Raw genomic sequence first — 25503 nt, 5'->3', positions numbered from 1 at the left:
TCGTTATGAATCATCTTATGTGTATACTTGATATAACAATTGTTGTCATTTACATTTCTTTACTTTTCCGCAACTGACTGTCTAACCTTCTAACTCCTAACTTATTAATATTATTGTTGAGCTTTTAGATCCTTCGAGATAAACTATTCCGCAATTATACTTGTTCTAACATTCGTTCAAGTGTATCTCAAAGTTTTTCTCTCAACAAACAATGATTTCTCTTGGTGAGAACGAAGGCTTTGATGGTGAGGTCACGTTGAGTAGGCACTACAAGCGTCGCATAAGGGTGGTGTGACACACAACCCTACACATGAACACCGCCTTAAGGCCTCTTAGTTGAGGTGTGACGTGAGTTGGGTTACAGTCTTCAATTGATGAGAAAAAAGAGGGGCAACGATCATGAGACCATTTTGAAGCATTGAACCAAAATAAAACTTTCTTTTAAAATAACCAATTTTTAGATATAAATACTAAGCTAATTTATACATATTTTCACACGACAACCACCAATTCTTTTTTTTATAAACTACAAAATATTTCTCATTTATTAATACTAAAAAAAAGTTGATCAACATCAAAACACCCTAAACACTCCACACACCTAAAGCACACCCATTTTCAATTCACCTACCGGTCCTTATTCCTTTAACACAACACATCCTAACACACACATTATGAATCACCATTTGAAAGGTTCATGGACATGTTATAATTATCAAATATTCAACAACCACATTTTTTCCAACAATAAAACCTTTTTTAAACACCAAACTAATTCCAACATTCTCAGCTACTACATCTCCGAACTTTTCAGTTAAAACCTTGCCGTGATGTTGACGAAAAAATGATACCGAAAGTAACTATAACCATCTAGAATAAAAAAAACAAATAAAAGGGAAAAAAGATGGTAAAAAAACTAACTGAAGATGAGGAAGCGGCGATAATGCATGCTTGGATTTCTATATCTGTAGATGAGAAGACGAGCAACATGTAATCCAGGACGACATTTTAGAGTCTTGTTAACATGCACTTAGATTTTTATATTTGTACATATAGCATATATTCTAGTCGACTGTCTTTCCAAAATAGTTTTTATGGAGAGAATGAAGACTCCGATATATATATATATATATATATATATATATATATATATATATATATATATATATATATATATATATATATATATATATAAGTGAATATACCTTTAAGGGTATATAAGCTTAGGTACCCAAACTCGTCATACTACGTCTTTTTGTATCATATATACATTGTAATTGTCCAATGTTCTTATAATTCAACTTCTAACTTGATTACTTCCAAGATTTTTATAAATTTCATATTTATATTCCTCTTACATAATTTTCATTTTCAACTATAATATATATAGCCTTGTAGGTGTTCGGCAAAAAGATATGATGTAAGAGGAAGATAATAGTGAAATTTGGAAAAATTTGAAAGTAAATCAAGTTAAAGGTTGATGTTTAAGAACATTATAATGAATATATCAAACGAAATGGCGTGTTATAGTGGATTTAAGTACCTAAGCTTATATACCATTAAGGGTATATTCACTTTTCCCATATATATATATATATATATATATATATATATATATATATATATATATATATAGAGAGAGAGAGAGAGAACATGAACAAGCCCCGTTCGTGTTCGTTCGGTTCGTTTACAGCCCTAAATGTTATATTAGAGAATGCTTTGATATTGTTTATAACGAGGATTTAATTTCATATAAATAGGAATACAAAATTTTGGCTCTTGACCTAACCTAAACACTAATGGGTATCTACACTAACAATATGCAATCTACTTAATGATATATCTCTATTTATTAAAATATAAATTTTAACAAAAAATATTTTAATATTCGATTACAACAAACTAACCAAACATGATTTTAAAATATAATTAACCCATTTTATTACATTGTTTATTGAAATTTAGTTGTCCATTTCATATATTGTCATAATATTTTATCGTATAAACAAACTCTTATTTTTGTTTTTGAGACTTATCAAAAAAAGAAATCATCGTATTTGTAAATTGTAATGGAATGGTAAAATGATTGTATTATGTGTTTAAAACAAATAAACCATTTTTATCTACAAAACCATTACAGTAACTTTTGTACTAAATGGATTATTAGATTGGAAATGTAAACTTAATCACAACAAGAAACCTAAAAATCAAGCAAATTTTCACTTTCAGGCTTATACTACTGGGCCTGGGCTTTACTATTACCTGAAACTTCCTTTCTGGGCCTAGAGCCACCTTATCAAATTACATGATACAATCTGCTGATAATGAGTTTGAAGTGAATCTTATGAGTCATGAGTCAGGCCTAAAAGACCCTATATGTGACCTATCGCCTCAATTAAATTTGAAATTTTAATTCGATCATCTTATTATATCAAAATGTTAAATTATTTTATTATGAGACTCACCTGTGCAAGGCTTAGTTAGACTCGATTCCTTCAGAATATAATTTATAACACTATTTAATAATTTGCATTAGTTATTTTTTCTGGATTTTCTATGTAATGCTTTTGCTTGTTTGTACTTTTATGAAAATTTACTTAAGCCACATTTAAAGATTGTTTTTGTTACAATGATTTGATATAATTATTAATTTGAAACACATTGGCAATTAAAAAATATAAAAAAGTTAATGAAAAATATTTGAAACAGTGAAAAAAAAATTTATAGACAAAACTACAAAAATGGTCCCTGTGGTATGCATTTTTTTTTGGTTTTAGTCTAAAACACGACTTTTTTGGATTGGTGGTCCTTTTGAACTAGTTCTGTTGCGTTTTTAGTCCCCCGGTAAACTGAAATGACTTTAATACCCTTGGGTATTTATTTTCTATTTTTAAATTCATTTTTTTTTAAATTTATTTATTATTTATTCATTTTAATTATTAAAAAAATTAGAGTGCCTCTCTCTCTCTCTCTCTCTCTCTCTCTCTCTTTCTCTCTCTCTCTCTCTCTCTCTCTCTCTCTCGTCTCTCGTCTCTCGTCTCTTAACCTCTGGCCAAAGAAGAAGAAAAACCGATGACCTTCACCAGCGATGGCAACCCTCCCCCCTTCCCTTCAATTTCATCAACTCCGGCTACCAAACACCTCCTGTCCGGCGCAACTACTGCTGCTCTGCTTCCCTGCGTTTGTGATTACCGGAGAAGAGAAAAAGGACCCACAAGGGTCGCCGAAAAAGGGCAATAATCTTCTGCCGGCTAAGCCCTCCTCACAACTGATTAAACACCACCGCAATCACCCCGTATGACAGTTGCACTATCGAAGGTTGGAGTACCGAGAGAAGGAGCTCACCGGAAGAACCGACTGCTCTTCCTTCTTCCATCGATTGCAGTCACCCTCTCACTATTTGTTGCCATTCTGTTTTGCTTCCCCTTAATTGGACCATCGATGACGAACAAATAGACCAAGGAGGAGCTTGCCGGAGCTCCTTATCCTTTTTCTCCTCTATTTGCTCACTATTTACTGCCGTTTCATTTTCTGAAAACCTAATTTTGACAATTACGGTGCACAAGGCTTGATATAAACATACCTGAGACTTGTTGAATCCATCGATCGTGAGTCTCACAAAGTTGATTTCTTCACCTAGGGCTTGATATGAACATATCTGAGAAGGGTTTTAGATGACGACAAAGATGGATATGTTTAATCAGATTCTTCGAAGAGTTGATTTCATTATTGAAGAATGGTAAAAAAAATTGACATCGAGAATCAGAGTGGGTTTTGGGGGTGAAGGCACCATTGAAGCATTATCTGTTAGTGAGGTGAATTGTGGGGGATGGTGAGACGAAGGTGATGATTAAGAGAGAGAGAGAGAGAGAGAGAGAGAGAGACCCTTTCTATTTTTTTAATTATTAAAAATAAATAAATTAGTATTAGACTTAAAATAAATGAAAGAAAAATGGAAAATAAATATCCCAAGGGTATTAAAGTCATTTCACTATTCAGAGGGACCAAAAACGCAACAGAACTAGCTCAAAAGGACCACCAATCCAAAAAAAATTGTGGTTTGGACTAAAACCCCAAAAAAATACATACCACGGGACCACCAATCCAAATAAGGATCATGACCACTTAGGCTGGTCGGCCCATTATTTAAATTAAGTCATCAAGTAACGAGCATATTCGGGTTTGGTCTTGCACTTTGAACTAGTTGGAGGCTTGGAGCTAGTTCATCACACTTCGTTCTTCCTTCCTATTTCCATTGGTTTCATAAATATAATAAGTGGCTTCACACCCAAACTCATATTGTATATTTAAATACTCCATCATATGTACTCACCGAAATATTAATCGAACTTCCATAATAAATTGACGAAAGATATGTCATATTGCCAAACTACTCATCAAGAGTATACTTCAATTATACTTCAAAATAAACATTCATCATACATTTATCTTCATTTAAACTTCATACTTCGTAATAAGCTTCTCATGAAATAATTTTATTTCATAATGAACTTAATAAGCTTCTTAATAAACTTATTAATGAACTTCATGACATACAAGTTCTCCTTAGGGTGCATGAACTTCGTATATAACTTCATAACTAGCTTCGTAAATAACTTCATAAATTTGATCACAAACATGCTCTTCTTCATGGCATGGTGAATAACATCCCATGATCCCAAACATGCACTTCATCGTGGCATGATAAATAACATCGCAAACCACCAAACATGCACTGTGTCACAGTATAATAACGTCGTAAATAACTTACTCCTATGGGTTTGAGATAAAGAATCCCTTCGTTTGATTACGTAATACCAATTTACAACATCCTACTTTAAAAATGTTTTCCCAAAACAAATATTTTGACGCCTACCAAAAATCAAACATGACATCTTTGCAGCCTCAACAAACCTATAAATTCTATCAAATCAAAATCATTTATTTAAAAATATCAAAATAAATAACCAACATTACTCAATAATAATATACAACTTGCAACCTAATGGATGCAGTAACTACTTAATCTCCAAAATGAAAACTAATAAAGAAGATATTAATTTCATTTTTGCATACTCTTTCAACAATCACTTGACTACTATCCATACAATACGCATATCATTTTCACTTGTTTCTCAATAGATCTTCCTTCCAATCTTCTTATCAACTCTGCACATTCTTATGGCAATCCACATGACCGATGTCCATCCATAATCCAAAATTTGAAACCTATCCACAAGAACAACAAAAAAAAGATAAGCCCAAGGCTTAGTGAGTAAAAATATGTTAGTAATACAAAAATTAGTAACACGATGTAATATTAGAATTGCAAGCAATAAGCTATATCATCTGGTTAGATTCTTCAGTAAGTATTCAAAGTGAAATTTAACTTACCTCACAGTGCTTAGCTTTAAAGCACCATTTGTACATGTAGTTACTTCTTCTTGAATATAAATCACCTTCCTTGATTGTTACATCTTGATTTCATAAAATATCTCATAAAATCCTATACATAGCATAAGGCGTATCCACTCTTTGTGTTGATAATATAATTATTATTAAATTGAGTAGTAGCTTAACAAACACACTCAGTACAATTAGTTTAACTATCAAATTCCCTTCAAAGACCATCAAGTTTATTATAGTAATCAGCCATAGATAAACCACTTTGAATAAGAGAATTGATGTGTTGATGCAAATTGAAAACAACAGATCCATCAACCTTATAGTAAGTAACACACTATTCAATCTATATGTCAAGAGCAAACCCAGAATATGCATGTCCAATGTAAATCAATCAGACACAAAATTAAGAATCTAAGAATACACTATAGCATTAACACAATCCCATTTAAGAGACCTAACAGGATCCTTCTTATATTTTAGTTCAGTTCCATCAATAAAACCATTTTTATTCCTAGCCTTTAATGCTTTAGTCATAGAACTTTTCTAGATTTTGATATTTTTAGTGCCAAGAAGTTTGAAATTAATGATAGTAGTAATACTATTATCACATGGATACAAATACAGAGGATCGTCAAAATCATCAGTTTCATTCTTATTAGATGTCTCTCCTGGTATTCCAGTGATAATTACTCAACTTCAACACCCAAAAAAAAGATGAATTAGGAATATGAGAATCCAGCACTAGAAGGTTTATCCGAAGTTTTTATAATTCAACTCAGATTCATAGTCATATGAGACTAGAGTAGGGTGAATTAAAGATGTAAAACAACAATATTAGTTAGATATCTAATAGATTGATCACGACAAGAACAACCAAGAAAAGCAACCAAAAGAAAACACAACAAGAAACAACTAGGAGAAACGAACCTAAACAGACAAAGAACAAGTACGCAAAAAACTTGCAGTGATCCTCAAATAAATCTTTGAAAGCTGCAACGTAGTTTCGATATGTCTAACAACAGATCTACAACTGAAGAAGCAAGGCATTCAAATGCTAGAAACCAACTCAGTTAGTAGTTTCTTGTTTGCACGCCTCTTAATGTTGACCGAAGAGTTAATATCGGCCGTTAGGTTTTAAAAAAAGTTAACCCTAAGCGTTTACATTCAATCGATCATGTACTCTTAAGAGATTGTGACAAGAGAACTACCGAAGTTGAACAACACCAAACATTATCTAGATCTGATAAATAGATTAGAGAATAACAACGAATAGATCCAGAGCAAATCAACCAAGATGATTGAGACAACAAACCCTAGCACAAACCCTAGAAATCATAGAGTTGCCTAGAACCTTTAGATCGGAAACCCTAAACCGGATGACCAACGAATAACACCAATCTCTAAACAATAATAGTCGAATCTGGCTCTGATACCATCTAAAGAAACACAAGAAATAACAACTCCAACAGTTCTTTTATTACGAAAATAAGAACCAGTTAGATCTTTAAGAATTTACAAAGAAAATCACCTCACTACAAAATTACTCTCCTTAGTTACAAAGCAACCTCACTACAACACTCGTCTAACCTACCCTCATCTACCTAAGCTATGAATAGGAAGAACAAAGACTCTAACAATGAAGAAACCCTAATTGTTACAGAGAGAAGTGTGTGAAGTGTGGGTTATATTTCTCAATTATGAGAAATAAACACATAATGCAACAATAAATACGACGGATCATAACATGGATCAAATACAAACCGAATCCAAGTAAAACCCATCCGATATTCAACTTGTGTGTCAAACCTGCAATTAAGAATAAACAAAACGAGCCGCAACCCACAAGAATATAACACAAACGCATTTAACCCCTTTACATAAAATTTATATCAAAATTGATACAACCAATTTTTCATATTTGAGCTTTAATTGTAAAAAAGTATTTATAAAACTTATGGTTGACAAAAATATGATATACTCAACACTTGGCTCTTACTCAAGCATATCATTTAGAGCATCATCATATGTCATTAGCTTTTTTATATTTAAACACTTTGATAAATAATTTTGTTTCATATACTTTGACTAAGGAGAGTTATCAAAAACATTAATCACACCTTGGGTTTTCATATACAAGTTAGGATAATTTTGGGCTCAAATGATCCCTTAAGAACTTAAAATCCTAAACTCAACATCATGATCATCTATTTGCATGGACATGGTGCCCATTTGCACGGACCATATATAAGAAGTCTAATCTTAATAAAATATGTTTGGACATATGCACAAATGAGGGTGCTAGTGGCTTACAACTTGCACAAACCGAGCATGAAAGTACCCTAATTTTTTGTTTATTTTTTGTCATAAGTTCTTCATTTAAACTCTAAATGAGTTGATTCTTTTTCTTACTTATTCTTCTTTGTCTTGATACATACTTCAATAAATAAAAAAAACTAATATCGCAAACTAAGGCCTAACTTTCACAAGAAATTTCAAGTAGTATACTTTGAACATCGTATACAAAAATTAAAGATTTTTTCTATGGTTTCGTCATGATTTCTAAGCCTTTGTTCATGCTTGGCAAATGCTTCGTGATGGTTCTCAAGAAGTATATTTTGTATTCAAAGTTTCTTTCAATCTTATTCTTGTTTGTCCACACATTGCGCAAAATAACATCCTAAGCTTTTGCACCATTTTACTTCAAGTACGCAGTATAACATGTAGAAATAAACCTTATACAATAATATAATTTCTAAAGCATATAAGAAAATTTTATCAGATTTTGTCTCACTTTTAAGGATAAGTAGAGTATGTTTTGTTATTCTTGCTATATTAAACAATCAAAAATCTAAGCATATAACTCCCGTTCTTAAATATTTTATGACTTGTTAAAACATAATTTCACATGAACTTGCTTAATGGAACATATTTGGCAAAATCAATAATTTTGTCCTTATTTTACACTTTTCAAGAACTTTGAAATTCCATCAACATTGAAGTACATTTTATTATTTGAACTCCGTTCATACATCATTTTAGGTTGTTTCTACGTTGTCCTTCCCATGAATTCATCTCAGTAAGGATTTCGCCTTCAATCCTCATTGTAGTCATTTTGTCCTCTAAGACATTGTACTCTTTTCTCAACCATTTGTACATACATTTAAGTTTTCCTCGTCATAACTAAAACCTTATTTTTAATTTAAAACTTGGGTGTTACACTTAGGGTCTCCTAAATTACTTACATCTATTGACCTCTTAAACTATCATATATCACCTTAAGGAAACATTAAGGACACCCACATAACCTTGTAGCTAAATATAGACCAAATTAAACTTCCTAATACATCATAGACATTTACAAGGCCGTGTAAATACATAGAACCACATAATCTTAAAACAACATTTTACTTTGCTTAATCTGATTCTAACACTTCAACTACCTTTATTCAATGATTGTTAAGGATTATATATGTAACATCCTTAAAATTCAATTTATGATGTTACAAATCCAATAAAGTATACTTTTGATTTATTTGTATAACATGAATTACTTTATTGCTTTGCATATATTGCATGTGTCAATTATGTTTGTGGATGACTGTTGTTGGGAAAATAGTGTGCTTGTGTTATGCATCATATTGTGTGAAATGGCTTTGAAATGCATTATATTAATTATCTAAACAACCTTATTAATACACTGTTAAGATAGTACCACCCTAATGTTGGATTAGGTGTCTAAGCCCATAACTATATTTGGTATGTACTTGATTTGATTATGAGCATGGTCCTTTTGGGTTGCCTTCACTCATGCAACTTGAAAGGATGACTAGAGAGAGAGAGAGAGAGAGAGAGAGAGAGTAGGATTTATTATATGAATAATAAATTGGTACTCAGAATGATTTTATTAATATATTATAAGATTAATATATTATTTGGAAATCATATTATTAATTAGTAATTAATCAGAAATTAATTTGATATTAATTTTGGGATTAAAGGAACTAATTAATAATGGAGGGACTGGTTTTGAAAATCATTGATAGTTGCAAAGTTGGGCTAGTGGACTCCTATGGGAGGACTAGACGAAATCTATAGGAGGCCCTATAGAATTCGTCCAAGGCTTCTATTATGGAGGTCCATGAACTGCTTAAGGCCTAAGCAAGGAAATTAGGGTTTCCACCTGAAAATCCTAATAGCCCCAACTATATAAACCCCCTTTGACTAAGGATTTCGCCCTATGTAATTCTAAGAGAAACCTGGCTGATTTCTTCTTCTCTCCAAGTCATCCTTGTTGTGTTTAGTGTTTGTGACTCCATTAGAGGTGCAACACTTGGGGCACTAGGCTGTCAGAAGTCAAGATCAAGCAAGGATTATTCTTGTTATTACAATATAACAAGTGAGGTAATCATCTAACCCTATTTAATATGTCAAAAACAAAAATTGTATGCTAGATCTAGGGTTATTGCTTTGGTGTTCTTATTTGTATGTTCAATAGAGAAAAACTTAGACCCAAAGCAATTAGGGTTGCATATGCACCATAGGAATGTTGTAATGCTCAAAACCCATCAGTGGTATCAGAGCCTAGGATGTTTTTTTTCTATTGAATTGGTGCAATAGTGAATCATCCAAAGAACAAGAAAGTCGAAATCTACAGTTCTGGAGCATGAACTCAATGAGTTCCATAGAGGACTCGACGACTTGCTTGAACTCGACGACTTCACTTGCCAACTCGGCGAGTTGACTCGTCAGTTTCCTGATTTTTTGATTTTTTGGCCTGAATTTGAATATGATAATTACCATAACTCGTTTTTTATTGCCTAAAATCGATTTTTCTGTTTGGTAACATGATTTCCTTATCAAATTTGAAGATTTGGTTAAATATGGATAATATAAGATTATTTTGATTCAAATATTTAACCTAGAATTTTGAATAGTTTCAAATTGCACCCTTTAAGTTTTGAAATTTAAAATTTGATTAAAAGTTTAATTTTGAAATATGAAATTCTAAAACCCTAGTATTTTGAAAAGTTTTAAAATACACCCTTTTTGGTTTTGTGATTTATATTTAAAATTACAAGTTTTAATCTTGGAAATTTAAATGGAATCACCTAGAAAGTATGATTATGGTTTTTATTAATAATTTGATTAAAATATTAATTAAAAGAGACAATTAATAATTCCATAATATGGTTTAAAGTTAATTAAATTAAAACTTCAATTTATTTAAAAGATTAAACCACTTAGTATTTTAAAAGTTTAAAATACACCCTTATACTATTATAACATTAAAAGTTTAATTTATTTATATATATATATATATATATGAATAAGAATAAGTCAATCTTACCGTTACTAGGCCTCATTCACGAAGCTGGTTTATAAGGGGTGTTTAAGGAAGCGGCCTGTGAAATGACCGCCAGTGGGTATCCACTTTTACCCACTGCACTCTTGACTAGTGGAGGGTCGTTAGCCGACCGGGTAGGATAGGAACCTAAATTCTCATTAAAGGTATAATTAACATAGAAAGTAACTAAACAATTTATAAATTCTCAATCTTAGTTACTTTAGGAAAAATATGAATTTGATGCTAACCCATGAAATTGCACATTGCACCTTATTGGTCAGTTAGTGGAGCGTGTGTAGTTAACCGGCACATTAATGTAGACTAAAGAAGAATGGAAATGGGTTTCTCGTAAATTATCGTTGATCAATGGAGCGTGCGTGGTTAACCGACACATTGATTAGGTGATAAATGACATCGAGAGTACCACACTAATTTTCATGGTTATTCATACCTTGTTTGTGATCCTCGGTATCCCAATCACAAACTTGAAGGGCATAATCGAGCTTAAACATGCCATTGAAAAGTTCAATGAATCTTAAAAGATCTAGGAATTTCATTTAAAACCTAATTTGTTTAAACTTTTGTTTTCGTGGTGGAATTGGTAAATCGTCATTTACCTACCTTCAACTAATTTGCAGTTAGATTATGATATTCCTCTTCCAAATTGTAAATTATTGTGTTGGGTCCTAGCCTTAATATTTCATTTGGGTGTTATATTTAGGATTAAATCAACTCACTTGAATTTCTCCCTTTTGTAGATGTCTAGTTCTAACAACTATGGTCTTCCTCATCCTTTTGGAAAAGGCTTTCCTTCTGAAGATGATGTTCCAAGTGTCGATCAATGTGAAAGATCATTCCTTTCTTCGAGCATTGGTGGAACTGGAAATTATACTTGTCTACCTCCACCTCCTCCAGTGATTCTCCCTGACCCACAGTTTCATCAACTTGAAAAGTTCAAGGTTACTCAAGCCTTATTGGCATGCAAGCATGAAGATGGAAACTCTGTATGTGCACATGTTCTAAACATGAAGTCGCACCTTGACAGACTGGGAATGTTGGGTGTCGTTTTCCTAAAGGAGCTGACAATTGAATTGGTTCTTCAGTCACTTCCCGAGTCATATGGTCAGTTTATTAAAGACTATTATATGACAGATCACGACGTGACCCTTATTGATCTGACTTATTTGCTAATTGTTGCTGAAGCAGCAATGCTTTGGCGCACCTATCAAGCGGATTTGTCTCGAAGATCTACCTCCTAAATTTCCATGAACATTGGTGATGGCAAAGGTGATAGTCCGGAAATGGTTTCTCCTCCTAAAGGAGAGAAATCGGCCATGGTCTAAAAGTTTGATCATAAGAGAAACGCAAATTCTGAGATAGTCCCATGTGTCATTCCCAAAGAGTCCATATGTTTCTATTGCCAAGAGAAGGGGCATTAGATGCGAAGCTGCCGTATCTACCTGAAAGATCGCAAGGATAGTAAAGTCAAATTGTATGACTCTACTTCAAGTATATCCACTATATAACTCTATTAAGTTCCTATTTATAGATTCTTAATACATGATGTGAAAAGATTGCATTTTGATGTTTTGTAGGATCAAAGAGAAATAAGGAAGCTTAAAGGAAGAGCAAGTTGAATCTGATTGTGAAGAGATGGATTTCGATCGCTTGGTTCGAGGATCAGATTTTTGAGCTGCTGCTTAGGAGTTATGATAGATTGCTTAGAAATATTTAGAAACATAGTTTTTCATTTGTATTTGTGTTGTAAGGACAAGTTTTTCCGCACTTTATCAATAAAATAAATTTTTGATTTTATCTTATTTTACGTTTCCTTGCAATGACATTTGTGAAAATTGGTGTTTGTATTTCTATTGTTAACAATATTGAAAATGGATTTGATTCTTAGTTATATCGTTTGTGGTAGTATCATAATTTACCAAGTGAGGAAGGATTCTCATCACCTAAGTTTCAATTGGACAGAAACTTGGAATCATACAATTTGAATTGTGTGATGTATGAGAATCTTGATCCTTAGGAAATTAGGACTGATTCCTTGTTCACATATGTATGTGAGTCAAGTGAAAGGCTAAAGGATCTAGTACATATTGATGTGCACTGGTAAGATCCACCACAAAGGATGATAAAGTCTATTCGTCATGATTTACTGATAGTTCAATAAATATGGTTATTCTTACAAGATTAAGTGTAATTCTAATACCTTGAAAAGTTTCAAAGTATAGCAGAACGAATAAGGAGAATCAAATTAGGCTGAAAGATAAAAGTTTCTCAAAGCCGAAAGGAAATGATAGTACTTTAGTATCATGTTTTATGATCATCCAAATGATTATGGAACCATGTCACAATTGATCCTCTAAGAACACCTTAGTGCATTTATATGACTAAGAAGAGGAATCGGGTATTGTTGAAAAGGTTAAATCAAAAAATTATGAGTCATACTTCGTTCCAATATCAGGTTTTAGAGTCATACTCTAGTTACTCCAAGTTGTACCTTGAGTGACATGTTCTAAGTAGGTTTATAACACCTCATGAAATGTGGAGTAGAAATGTTTCTTACTCTTGCACATTTGAAATTGGTAGTTGTGATGTTTTGGCTAAAACAAAGACCAACTAAGACCAATTATATGAAGTGTTTCTTGATAAGAACATGCACTAACTCTTGAATATTTGTTTGTCAAGGAATGTTCCTTGAGAGAATCTTATATGTCAAGAGGTCTGTGGGAGTCTTAATGATCTTGAATAGTTTCAAGAACTAATCAAGAATAAACCTTTTAGTAATCACTAGCACACGATTTGAGGTTGATAACCTATCGTGTTGACATATTCTTATTTATGTGTCTATTCCAGTTAAATTGACCATGCATGTGAGTTCTATGAGTTCTCATTTGATCGCATAAGGCAAAGCACCTTGATCAGTGAAAGTACATTGATTTGTATGGGTGAGCTGCTCAATAACTTGGAAGCACTGGTAGGCCCTCGTGCTAACCGGATGGCAAGAAATTAAGATTAAACAAGTTCAGTCCATATGAGTTTGAATTTGTCATAAACTTTGTCTTATGATAGTGGTTGGAAATGACAAATTAACATGGATAGAAATACATACACTGTAAAATCTAAGTGGTAAGAGGTTTCTCTCTACTTCATGCAAATAATTGTGAGGAAACACTTTCACTAGTAGATTTTAAAGGATTAGAGTAAGCAGTTGTGGTAATTGCGTTCTCAAATTCGAGTATGATTACGACATCCCTTTTCATAGTTCGAATTGTGAGAAATGGCAATTAGTTTGAACATTCAGGACTTATTGCTATGAGTTCTAAAAAGGTTTAGACACACACATAATCTGTCTAATGAAAGGTGTATGAGCTTGAGAAGTCTAGATAGAGACTTATCAAAGCACCACGTATCAGAAATCTAAACTTTGGTAAGAAGGTCAATAACTATTAATTTCTAGAAGTGCAGCTGATTTTTGGGTACATGTCAAAGCTAGTGGGAGCATAATTGTTATGTTGGTAAGAACATAATTGGTATGCTAGTGGGAGCGTGATTATTATGTTAAGTGTTGCAAGTTAGCAATACTATTTATAGGAAACAAAGTTCTGAATTTGCAAAGTTGCAGAATTTGGAAATTTTCGCTATAGAAAGATTTAGGGAGAGGGCATTAATACTTCATTTCAAATCTAAAAGCTTAGATTGAATTTTTAATGGAACTTAGTCATGGACATATATGAATATCATGTTGAAATGTTTCAACATAGGAAATTCTATATATGGGAATATTTTAGCAAAAGACTGGTCAAGTATCATGTCTTTATGTAAGACATTATGAATCATATCCCATATGCTTCGGGTATGGGATCGATTGCATGTGCTATAATATTCAGCTGTTCTGATTTTTCCAAATGCCTAGCGCATTAAGAGGGAAAAAGGACTAGAACCAAATATGACTAAAGTTGTTAAACAATTGTCAAGGACAATCTAAGGTTTACCGAAGATTGGTTGCCTATGGACAGTTGAAAGTATATTAATTGATGGACCATATTGATATAATTTTGAATAGATAGGATTCTATTAAGAATAGATTGCCATATGGTGATTATGGAAATGTTTCCATAATGGGAGTTGGATATCGAGAATCTATAAGTAAGTTACAAACTTTTATGTAAGAAGGATGTTCAAGGAATGTACCTTGAATGTGAAACTTCAACTTCGGGGAATTGTATTTTAACAATCTCACACAGAATGTTTTGTAATATCATTGTCCAAGTCTCTGTGACTTTGGTGATTCGACATTACAAAAGGATCATTGCGTGTAAGTTTAGACTCTAACAGATTCTAGTAGTGGCAAGAATTTGGTATTCTGACACTTGTGATAAGGATTTGGAGTTGTGAAATGAGCATCATCGGAAATGTGTTCAATTGATCTATTTCACAAGGAAAAGTACCATAGATAAACATAGTGTGCATGCTTGGAGCATGGGATGACTATTGTTTTAATTCAAGTATTAAGTTGATTGTTTGAAACATTATACAATGAATAAGGTCTAATCAATATCGTGATAAAATAATAAGTGTTTTATTTATATTCAAAAGTTTGAGACCATATTGAATTAGATTATTCTTGTGTTTCACTTTGCATGTTTTACTTCCTGAATAATAAGATTATTCAAACATCCACAGTCGATCATACTTTGGAAGTAAGTAATGATGTAAGATTATCATGAACCGACTGTAGATTGTCTAAGTGCTTAGAATTAGCAAATGTTTGTCGCGGTGTTCATGAGTACCGCTGAAATAAGAATTTGAGTATTGGATTAAACCCATGCTCATTTGAATCACTTCATGGATTTTATCACGAGTGATTGTGAGACGATGATAAATTATATTCTTGAAACGGAGACATATAGTTGTTGTTTACATGTCAGTTGTACATTGATAATACGCAAACGCATCAGTAACTTGATGTTATAAAACGTATTGTTGTGTGTGATTTGATGAGTAAATAGTACAAGCATATGAGTCAAAGTTTATCCGTTCCTTTTACCCTAAATGGGATAAAAGCGATATCTATAGGCCCCTCGATGATTTAGTGATGACACCCTAAGCGCTTGGCCAAGCCTGGACTAAGTTGATGTGTTCAATTGTAGTATGAGTCAGTCGTCATAAATCGGGAAGTCGGGAAACAAACCTTGGATAGAGAGAATGATTATAATCCATGTCTCATGTCCATACGATATCATGTAGAACAGAGGAATATTTGATCACTTATCTAAAGGACGCGTTACTGATAAGATCAAAGTTCGACAGCGGCTTTTGAAAGCTACGATTGCTGATTAGATTCTAAAGTCATACTTTCAATAATAGTTATTAGACTTATCCAAGTGGGATACTATTGGATTAGGTGTCTAAGCCCATAACTATATTTGGTATGTACTTGATTTGATTATGAATATGGTCCTTTTGGGTTGCCTTCACTCATGCAACTTGATAGGATGACTAGAGAGGAGAGAGAGTAGGATTTATTATGTGAATAATAAATTGGTACTCAGAATGATTTTATTAATATATTATAAGATTAATATATTATTTGGAAATCATATTATTAATTAGTAATTATGTAACAACCATGAAATTTACCAAAAATTTAAACTTTTCGAAACCAATCCAAGTATATAAAAATTATTCGAAAACCAACATAGTTCACACAATTGTTTTCAAACAGTTTCCTTTCAGAGTTCCCAGAAATCCCAAGTCATAAAAATGAGGATGTGTACGTCAGGACTTCGCCTTCCCGCGATCGTCAGAAGTACCTGAAAAAAAATCGATAAATGTAAGCTCGAAGGCTTAGTGAGTTACCCCCCAAAATACCAACGCATACAAACCAAACAATATAATACCGAACAGTATGCATAATGAGCCTTCAGAATGATTGGACCGCCTCGCAGGGCCTACAACCTATCTGGACCGCTCCCGAGCCTTCGGCATGACTGGACTGCTTCATGGGGCCTACAGCCTATCCAGACTGCTCTGACTGGACCGCCTCGCAGGGCCTACAGCCTATTCGGACCGCCCCGGGTAGTTAGCCTTCAACACAAAGTAGGACCGCCTCAACCCAACCACCAATCAACAATCATGTGCACATATCTAACATATGCTAGCATATATATATATATATATATATATATATATATATATATATATATATATATATATATATATATATATATATATAACATTCAAACAACTCTAACAAAGCAAATAGCATAACAACATCATATAACCAAGATACCGACCTAACAGGCCACTAAGCATACTATCATCCTAGCTACCAGAGTGCTAATCAATAAGCATAGCATGCAAAAAACCCGGATACAAATCCGAAGGGCCGACATTCGTGCCTTAGACCCTGTTGATATAGTGAGAATAACTCACCTTGCAAGCAGTGCAGAACTGTCCTGAAAGTCTCCAACCGCTGACTCACCGAAAATCCCGAACTATCCAAATAATAAACACTATGTCAATACATGGAATATCAATCTTGACTAAGGGCCCACATAATCCATTTTGTCCTTTCTCATTATTGGGCCAAGGCCCAATTTCCAAATCCATGATCTTAAAATCCCATAATCCAAAGCCCAATAAGGGACCAAATTTCCCAATTTGGGCCTAACTTCCTAATTGGGCCTTATTATAGGATCCCTTATCAAAACTGGCCAAACCTCAAATATTCAGAGGGCCCAACAAGGCCCAGGTCCAGAAGCGGCCCAATCCCGAAGCCCAATTTGTCAAAAGCCCAACAGAGGACGTACGCGGGGCGTACTCCTCTGGTACGCTGGGTGTACTCTGCCTGACGTTGACCACCATCGGGGTGGTTGACCCAGTACGTTGGGCGTACAGAATTTACACGGGGCGTATGCGGGGTTTTGCTATAACCCTAATAAGTGCTTAATGGCTTAAGCACTTAAGTCCTTACTTCAAATCCATCAACCAAAAGTGCCTTAGAACCATAAAGTCTTGAACTTTAAGACTTTGGACGTCCAGAAAGTTCCTAATTAATGGTATTAATCCATTAAGCCCTTCCTACTCCATGCATGAGATACATTTAGCTATTGGGACATCATTTTTATCACTTAGGACCACTTTAAGGGTCTGAAAGGACGCTTATCTCGTCCAAATCACCTCATGTACCAACTTGGGACTTTTGGGACAAGAAATGGTTCCATAAAGCTAGCATGGCAAGATCTATATCATATAAGCATAAAGTTTGAAGCTTTTTACCTTCTGGAGCTTCTATAGCACAAGGAAACTTCAGATCTACAAGCTTGCCTTCCTTCTCCAACTATTTGATGCAATGTCTTCACCTTCAAGAGCTTAAAACACACACCAACTCACACTCACACACAAAACTAGGGTTTTGGACGTTTTCTGAGATATGGAGGTTAAGAGTGATGAGAGAAAATGAGCCATAAGGATGTTTATATATCCCCAACCCTAAATATTAGGGTTTCCTCCTAACATTAGTACGCCCAGCGTACTAAGGCGTGCCTAGTACGCTCAGTGTACCCTTATGTATGCTCAGCATACACTTCCTGATCCAAGGTTGCAACCTTGGCCCTTAGACTTGTCTTGGCTCTACACTTCCAACCTCAAGGACTACAATGACAATAATGATAGAACAGAGGATTCAGAAATACCTGCAAAATCTCGGGATGTTACAACTCTCCCCCACTTTACCTAGACTTCATCCTCGAAGTCTGTTGCGGCAAATAAATCCGGGTAGTACTCCCACATCTCGGACTCTAGCTCCCAAGTCTACTTGGATCCCCTCCGATGTTCCCACTGTACCTTTACCAAAGGTATCTCCTTGTTTCGCAGAATCTTCGCCTTCCTCTCAAGAATGGCCACAGGCCTTTCCACATAGTTCAGGCGCTCATCTACCTGAATGTCATCTAATGATACCACCGCCTCCTCGTCCAAAATGCACTTTCGCAACTGCGACACATGGAAAGTGCTATAAATCTGACTGAGCTCCTCCAGAAGATCTAGTCTATACGCCACCTTGACAACTCTGGCAATGAACCTGAACGGCCCGATGTATTGGGGACCCAACTTTCCCCTCTTCCTGAAGCGAATCACACCCTTCCAGGATGTGACCTTCAAGAGCACCATATCGCCAACCTGGAACTCCAACTCAGATCGGCGTCGATCGGCGTAACTCTTCTGTCGACTCTGTGCGGTCTGTAACCGCTGTTTGATCTGTTGAATCATCTCGGTAGTCTGCAGGAATACCTCAGTCCGACCCACCACTCGGTGACCAACCTCGCCCTAGCAAATTGGGGTACGACACCTCCGCCCATACAACAACTCAAAAGGCGGGGCGCCAATGTTGGAGTGATAGCTGTTGTTGTAGGCGAACTCTGCAAAGGGTAGGTGGGAATCCCAACTCCCACCGAAATCGATGACACAATCCCTCAACATGTCCTCGAGGGTCTGAATGGTCCGCTCGCTCTGGCCATCGGTCTGCGGATGATAAGTTGTACTAAAGTATAGTCGTGTGCCCAGCTCCTCGTGGAACTTCTGCCAGAAACGGGAGGTGAACCTAACATCACGGTCGGAAACAATAGAGACCGGAACTCCGTGGTGAGCAACGATCTCGCGAACATACACGTCGTCCAGCTTCTCGACCGATGAGCTCTCCCGTATGGCCAGGAAATGGGCACTCTTGGTCAATCGACCCACGATGACCCATATAGCATCAAATCCCTTTGCCGTCCTCGACAACTTAGTAATGAAGTCCATCGTGATCTGTTCTCATTCCCACATGGGAATCTCTAGAGGCTGCAGATTGCCATGCGGCCTCTGATGCTTGACCTTGACCATCCTGCAGGTCAAGCATCTCTCGACGTACCAAGCGATTTCTCGCTTCATGCACGGCCACCAATAGCTCAAACTCAAATCCCGGTATATCTTGGTGGCTTCCGGGTGAATAGAGAAGTGAGACTTATGAGCCTCCTCCATAACCATCTGTCTGACCCCACCAGACATCGGAACCCATACCCGACCGCATCGGATCAATAATCCCCGGCTATCTTGCACAAATCGGGTGGTCTCGCCCCTGATCCTCTCAAGTTTCCAATTCTCTGGTCGCATGCCCTCAGCCTGAGCCTCTCTAATCAAGCCCACAAGTGGAGAATCCACTAATATCCTCATACATATTGCCAGAGTGGAATATCCAGCTGTCTTGTGGCTCAGCATGTCCGCAACCACGTTCACTTTACCTGGGTGGTAAAGGATCTCACAGTCGTAGTCCTTGACTACATCCAGCCACCTGCGTTGTCTCACGTTCAGGTTCGGCTGATCCATGATGTGTCTCAAGCTCTTGTAGTCCGTGTATATGGTACATCGGACCACAAAGAGGTAATGTCTCAATATCTTGAGAGCGAATACTACCGCTCCCAACTCCAAATCATGAGTAGGGTATCTCGTCTCGTGCGGATTCAGCTGCCGTGATGCGTAAGCTATAACCCGTCCTCTCTGCATAAGCACCGCCCCCAGTCCGGTGATGGATGCACCACAGAAAACCACAAAATCCTCAACTCCCTCCGTAAGGGTCAAGACTGGAGCCTCACAAAGGCGCTGCCTGAGGGTCTCAAATGCCCTCTGCTGCTCAGGGCCCCACCGAAAATCCACCCCCTTCCTCGTCAAACGATCTTGGAGAAATCCTGAATGAATCTCTGGTAATAACCTGCCAATCCCAAGAAACTCCTGATATCTGAAGGAGACTTCGGGACCTCCCACTGCATAACCGCCTCGATTTTGGCCGGATCGACCAAAATCCCCTCCTGGTTAATGAGATGCCCAAGGAACTGGACCTCTCGTAACCAAAACTCACACTTCGAGAACTTGGCATAGAGTCGTTCCCGTCTCAAAACTCCCAACAACTCCCGTAGATGCTCCTCATGCTGCTCTCGAGTCTTGGAATACACCAAGATATCATCTATGAATACGATGACCGAGAGATCGAGCATCGGTCTGCAGACCCGATTCATCAGGTCCATAAATACTGCAGGCGCATTAGTGAGCCCAAATGACATCACCACGAACTCGTAATGTCCATAACGAGTCTGAAACGTGGTCTTCTCCACGTCCTCCTCCCTCACCCTAACCTGGTGATACCCGGACCTCAAATCTATCTTGGAGAACCAAGATGCTCCCTGCAACTGATCAAATAGGTCATCTATCCTTGGGAATGGATAATGGTTCTTCAGTGTTAACTTGTTCAACTCCCGGTAGTCTATGCACATCCGGTGCGAACCATCCTTCTTCTTCACGAAGAGTATCGGTGCTCCCCACGGAACTGCTTGGACGAATGAACTGCTTGCCCAACAGTTCATGCATCTGCGATGACAACTCCTACATCTCTGCTGGTGCCAATCGATACGGCGCCTTGATAATAGGGGCCGCACCTGGCACTAGGCTGATCCTAAACTCGGCCTGTCTTTCCAGAGGCACTCCGGGCAACTCCTCCGGAAACACGTCAGCAAACTCTCTGACCACCGGGACCTCTGAAACTGAAACCCGATCTCTGACTTGCGTATCCACCACATATGCTAGATAACCCGCACACCCGTGCTGAATGTACTGCCGATCCCTGGAAGCTGAACAAAACCTTGATCCTAATTTGGCACCCTCGCCATAGATAATCAGTTCTCCCCCACTTGGGGTTCGAACCACCACTCGCTGACCCTCGCAGTCGATCATGGCACCGAAACGACTGAGCCAGTCCATACCCACAATCACGTACACTTCCCCCATGGGAATCGAAATCAAGTCTATTGGGAAAGACACCCCAAAGATCTCTAACTCACATCCTCGGTAGACTGAAGAAGCAGAAAACCCGTGTTCATTGGCGATACAGACTCGCAACTGACACTTTAGTTCTCCTACTAGCACACTGAACTCCCTACTAAATGTCTGAGATACAAACGACCGACTCGCCCCCGAGTCAAATAAAACCAAAGCAGGCAAGGAGTTCACTAAAAATTTACCTAATCACAGGTACACATATGAATAAGCATAAAACATTTATAATCAGTAAGATAAGGGATAGAAACATATCGGCAACCACATCTGGTGCTGCCCTGCCCTCCTCTGCTGTAAGCTGGAAGGCGCGTCCCTGGGCCCTCGGGGGCTCCACTCTACCGTGCCTCCCATCGGTAATCCTCGGTGTAGCGGGCGCAGGAGCTTGCGTCGGCCTAGCAGCTAGCTGTGGACAGTTGGTCTTCACATGACCAACCTGATGATAGTGAAAACAAATCCTCATATCTGGGGTAGGGGCGGGATGGCAGTACTCTCTTTCATAGTGCCCCTCCTTGCCATATTTGTGGCATCCAGTACTCGGTCGGCATGATCTAGTATGAACCTTCCCACACTTTCCGCAAGTGCGGGCACGCTGCCCTCCCGTCCTGGAATCAGCGGCCTTAAACCGCTTCGGCGCCGACTGCGCCTACATTGGGGCCTGTCTCAACTCCCGTAACTGTAACTCAATCTCCAACTCACGTCGCCTTGTGGCCTCCTGAAGCTCCAACAAGGTATCACATCTCTGTGTCGCAACAAACTTTCTGATATCAGTCTTGAGCATGCTCAGATAACGGGTCATCTGAGCCTACTCAGAAGAAAACTCTAGGCAAAACATCACCCTCTCAGTAAACAATCTGGTGATCTCCGTCACCGACTTCGTGCTCTGACGCAAATCTAAGAACTCCTGTGCTAGTCTCTCCCTCTCAACCCGTGGAACATAGCGGGTACTGAACATGTCCCTGAACTGATCCCAAGAAATCGTCACCCGCTGCTCATCAGAGTATGATCCAGTAACCAATCTCCACCAATCCTTCGCCCCGGACCTTAACAGGTTCAGAGCATACCTCACCCTCTGATCAGCAGGGCATAAACACATGAAGAAACATCCCTCCACATCAGATAACCACCTCATAGTGACGATCGGCTCCTGAACCCCGTCGAACGTGGGGGGCTTCGTGTTATCGAAGTCCTGATACTGAAAAGCCCGAATGGCTCCTCCCCCTGCCGCTGTTACAGCCGATGTCGCTGCAGCGGCAGCCATCTCAGCAAGGGCTGCATAACGCTCGTCAAAATACTCAACCATGGCGGTCTTAATAGACCCAAACATCTCTGGCAATTGTGCCCGAAACAGAGCAGCAACCTCATCATGCAGGATCTCCCGAATCCTGGCGTCTAACTCATCCACCTGCATTTGACCAACAGCCTCGGGCTCTGCCGGTCTCTCTTAACCACCATCTCCTGCTCCCGATCCTGACCGGGATCCAGTCACAAAGCGTCTCGTAACCACCAGACTGAAAATACATCAGGAAAATATCAGATAATACGTACAATAACAGGGAACCAACTCCCAACTAAACCCTAGGGGTGTGACTTCCTTGCTACGCGTATGGGTCCTGTGCTTTCAGTAGTACAGGCCCATACTACCTTCCACACCTACCCATATTTGCCTCAAGTATCATCACAACGCCCTAACAATATACATAAACGTAGCGAGCGCTCAATCCTAACTCTTAGAGGGATGCTAAAATATCTCATAACTGGCCTCCTGGCCTCTCATAACCCACCCATGAAACTTCCACCAACCGTGCAGCACTCGTGTATGCTTACCATACATAACGCTGGACCCTATAGACTTTTGAATACCTGAAACTACCCTAAGCCCTTCATCAAACAAGAACAGGAAATAAAGCCAAACCAAACATTCTCAGGCTATAAGATCTTTATTATATACAGTTATGATGCACACACTAAGCAACTATAGTAATGATGTCAATTTCATATAAGGAAACCCTAGGCTATCAAGCATCATACAATCAGGCAATTCTATCATGCAATTCTATCATGCAATTCCTGAAGATCCCTATCCTAGTACTAGCATGTTGTTCTAACATATCAAGATATCAAATAACCACATGGTATTATGGGGTCTACTTACTGGCTTCGGATGACCGTACACACCACATCCTTTTTACTTATTTTATAAACCATTTGAAACCATTTTGAAAATCTTTTCCTTGATTTGAGACTGGATTCACACGAGTGTTCCTCCAATTCACTCAAACCAAGGCTCTGATACCAACTTGTAACAACCATGAAATTTACCAAAAATTTAAACTTTTCGAAACCAATCCAAGTATATAAAAATTATTCGAAAACCAACATAGTTCACAAAATTATTTTCAAACAGTTTCCTTTCAGAGTTCCCAGAAATCCCAAGTCATAAAAATGAGGATGTGTAAGTCAGGACTTCACCTTCCCACGATCGTCAGAAGTACCTGAAACAAAATCGATAAATGTAAGCTCGAATGCTTAGTGAGTTACCCCCCAAAATACCAACACATACAAACCAGACAATATAATACCGAACAGTATGCATAATGAGCCTTCAACATGACTGGACCGCCTCGCAGGGCCTACAACCTATCTGGACCGCTCTCGAGCCTTCGGCATGACCAGACTGCCTCGCAGGGCTTATAGCCTATCCGGACCGCTCGTCGGGCCTTCGGTATGGCTGGACCGTCTCGCAGGGCCTACAGCCTATCCAGACTGCCCCGGGTATATTGGCCTTCAGCACAAAGCAGGATCGCCTCAACCCAAACACCAATCAACAATCATGTGCACATAAGTAACATATGCTAGCACATATATATATATATATATATATATATATATATATATATATATATATATATATATATATATATATAACATTCAAACAACTCTAACAAAGCAAAATGCATAGCAACATCCTATAACCAAGATACCGACCTAATAGGCCACTAAGCATACTATCATCCTAGCTACCAGAGTGCTAATCAATAAGCATAGCATGCAATAAACCCGGATACAAATCCGAAGGGCCGACATTGGTGCCTTAGACCCTATTAATATAGTAAGAATAACTCACCTTGCAAGTAGTGCAGAACTGTCCTGAAAGTCTCTAACCGCTGACTCACCGAAAATCCTGAACTATCCAAATAATAAACACTATGTCAATACATGGAATATCAATCTTGACTAAGGGCCCACATAATCCATTTTGTCCTTTCTCATCATTGGGCCAAGGCCCAATTGCCGAATCCATGATCTTAAAAGCCCATAATCCAAAGCCCAATAATGGCCCAAATTTCCCAATTTGGGCCTAACTTCCTAATTGGGACTTATTATAGGATCCCTTATCAAAACTGGCCCAACCTCAAATATTTAGAGGGCCCAACAAGGCCCAGGTCCAGAAGCGGCCCAATCCCGAAGCCCAATTTGTCAAAAGCCCAACAAAGGACGTACGCGGGGCGTACTCCTCTGGTACGCTGGGTGTACTATGCCTGACATTGACCACCATCGAGGTGGTTGACCCAGTACGCTGGGCGTACAAAATTTACGCGGGACATACGCGGGGTTTTGCCAAAACCCTAATAAGTGCTTAATGGCTTAAGCACTTAAGTCCAAACTTTAGATCCATCGACCAAAAGTGCCTTAGAACCATAAAGTCTTGAACTTTAACACTTTGGACGTCCAGAAAGTTCCTAATACATGGTCTTAATCCATTAAGACCTTCCTACTCCATGCATGAGATAAATTTAGCTATTGGGACATCATTTTTATCACTTAGGACCACTTCAAGGGTCTGAAATAACAACTTATCTCATCCAAATCACCTC

Source organism: Lactuca virosa, chromosome 2, assembly GCF_052849685.1.
Source record: "Lactuca virosa cultivar CGN04683 chromosome 2, Lactuca_virosa_CGN04683_v6, whole genome shotgun sequence".
In the NCBI taxonomy this organism is placed as follows: domain Eukaryota; kingdom Viridiplantae; phylum Streptophyta; class Magnoliopsida; order Asterales; family Asteraceae; genus Lactuca; species Lactuca virosa.
Note: the sequence above shows the minus strand (reverse complement) of the source record.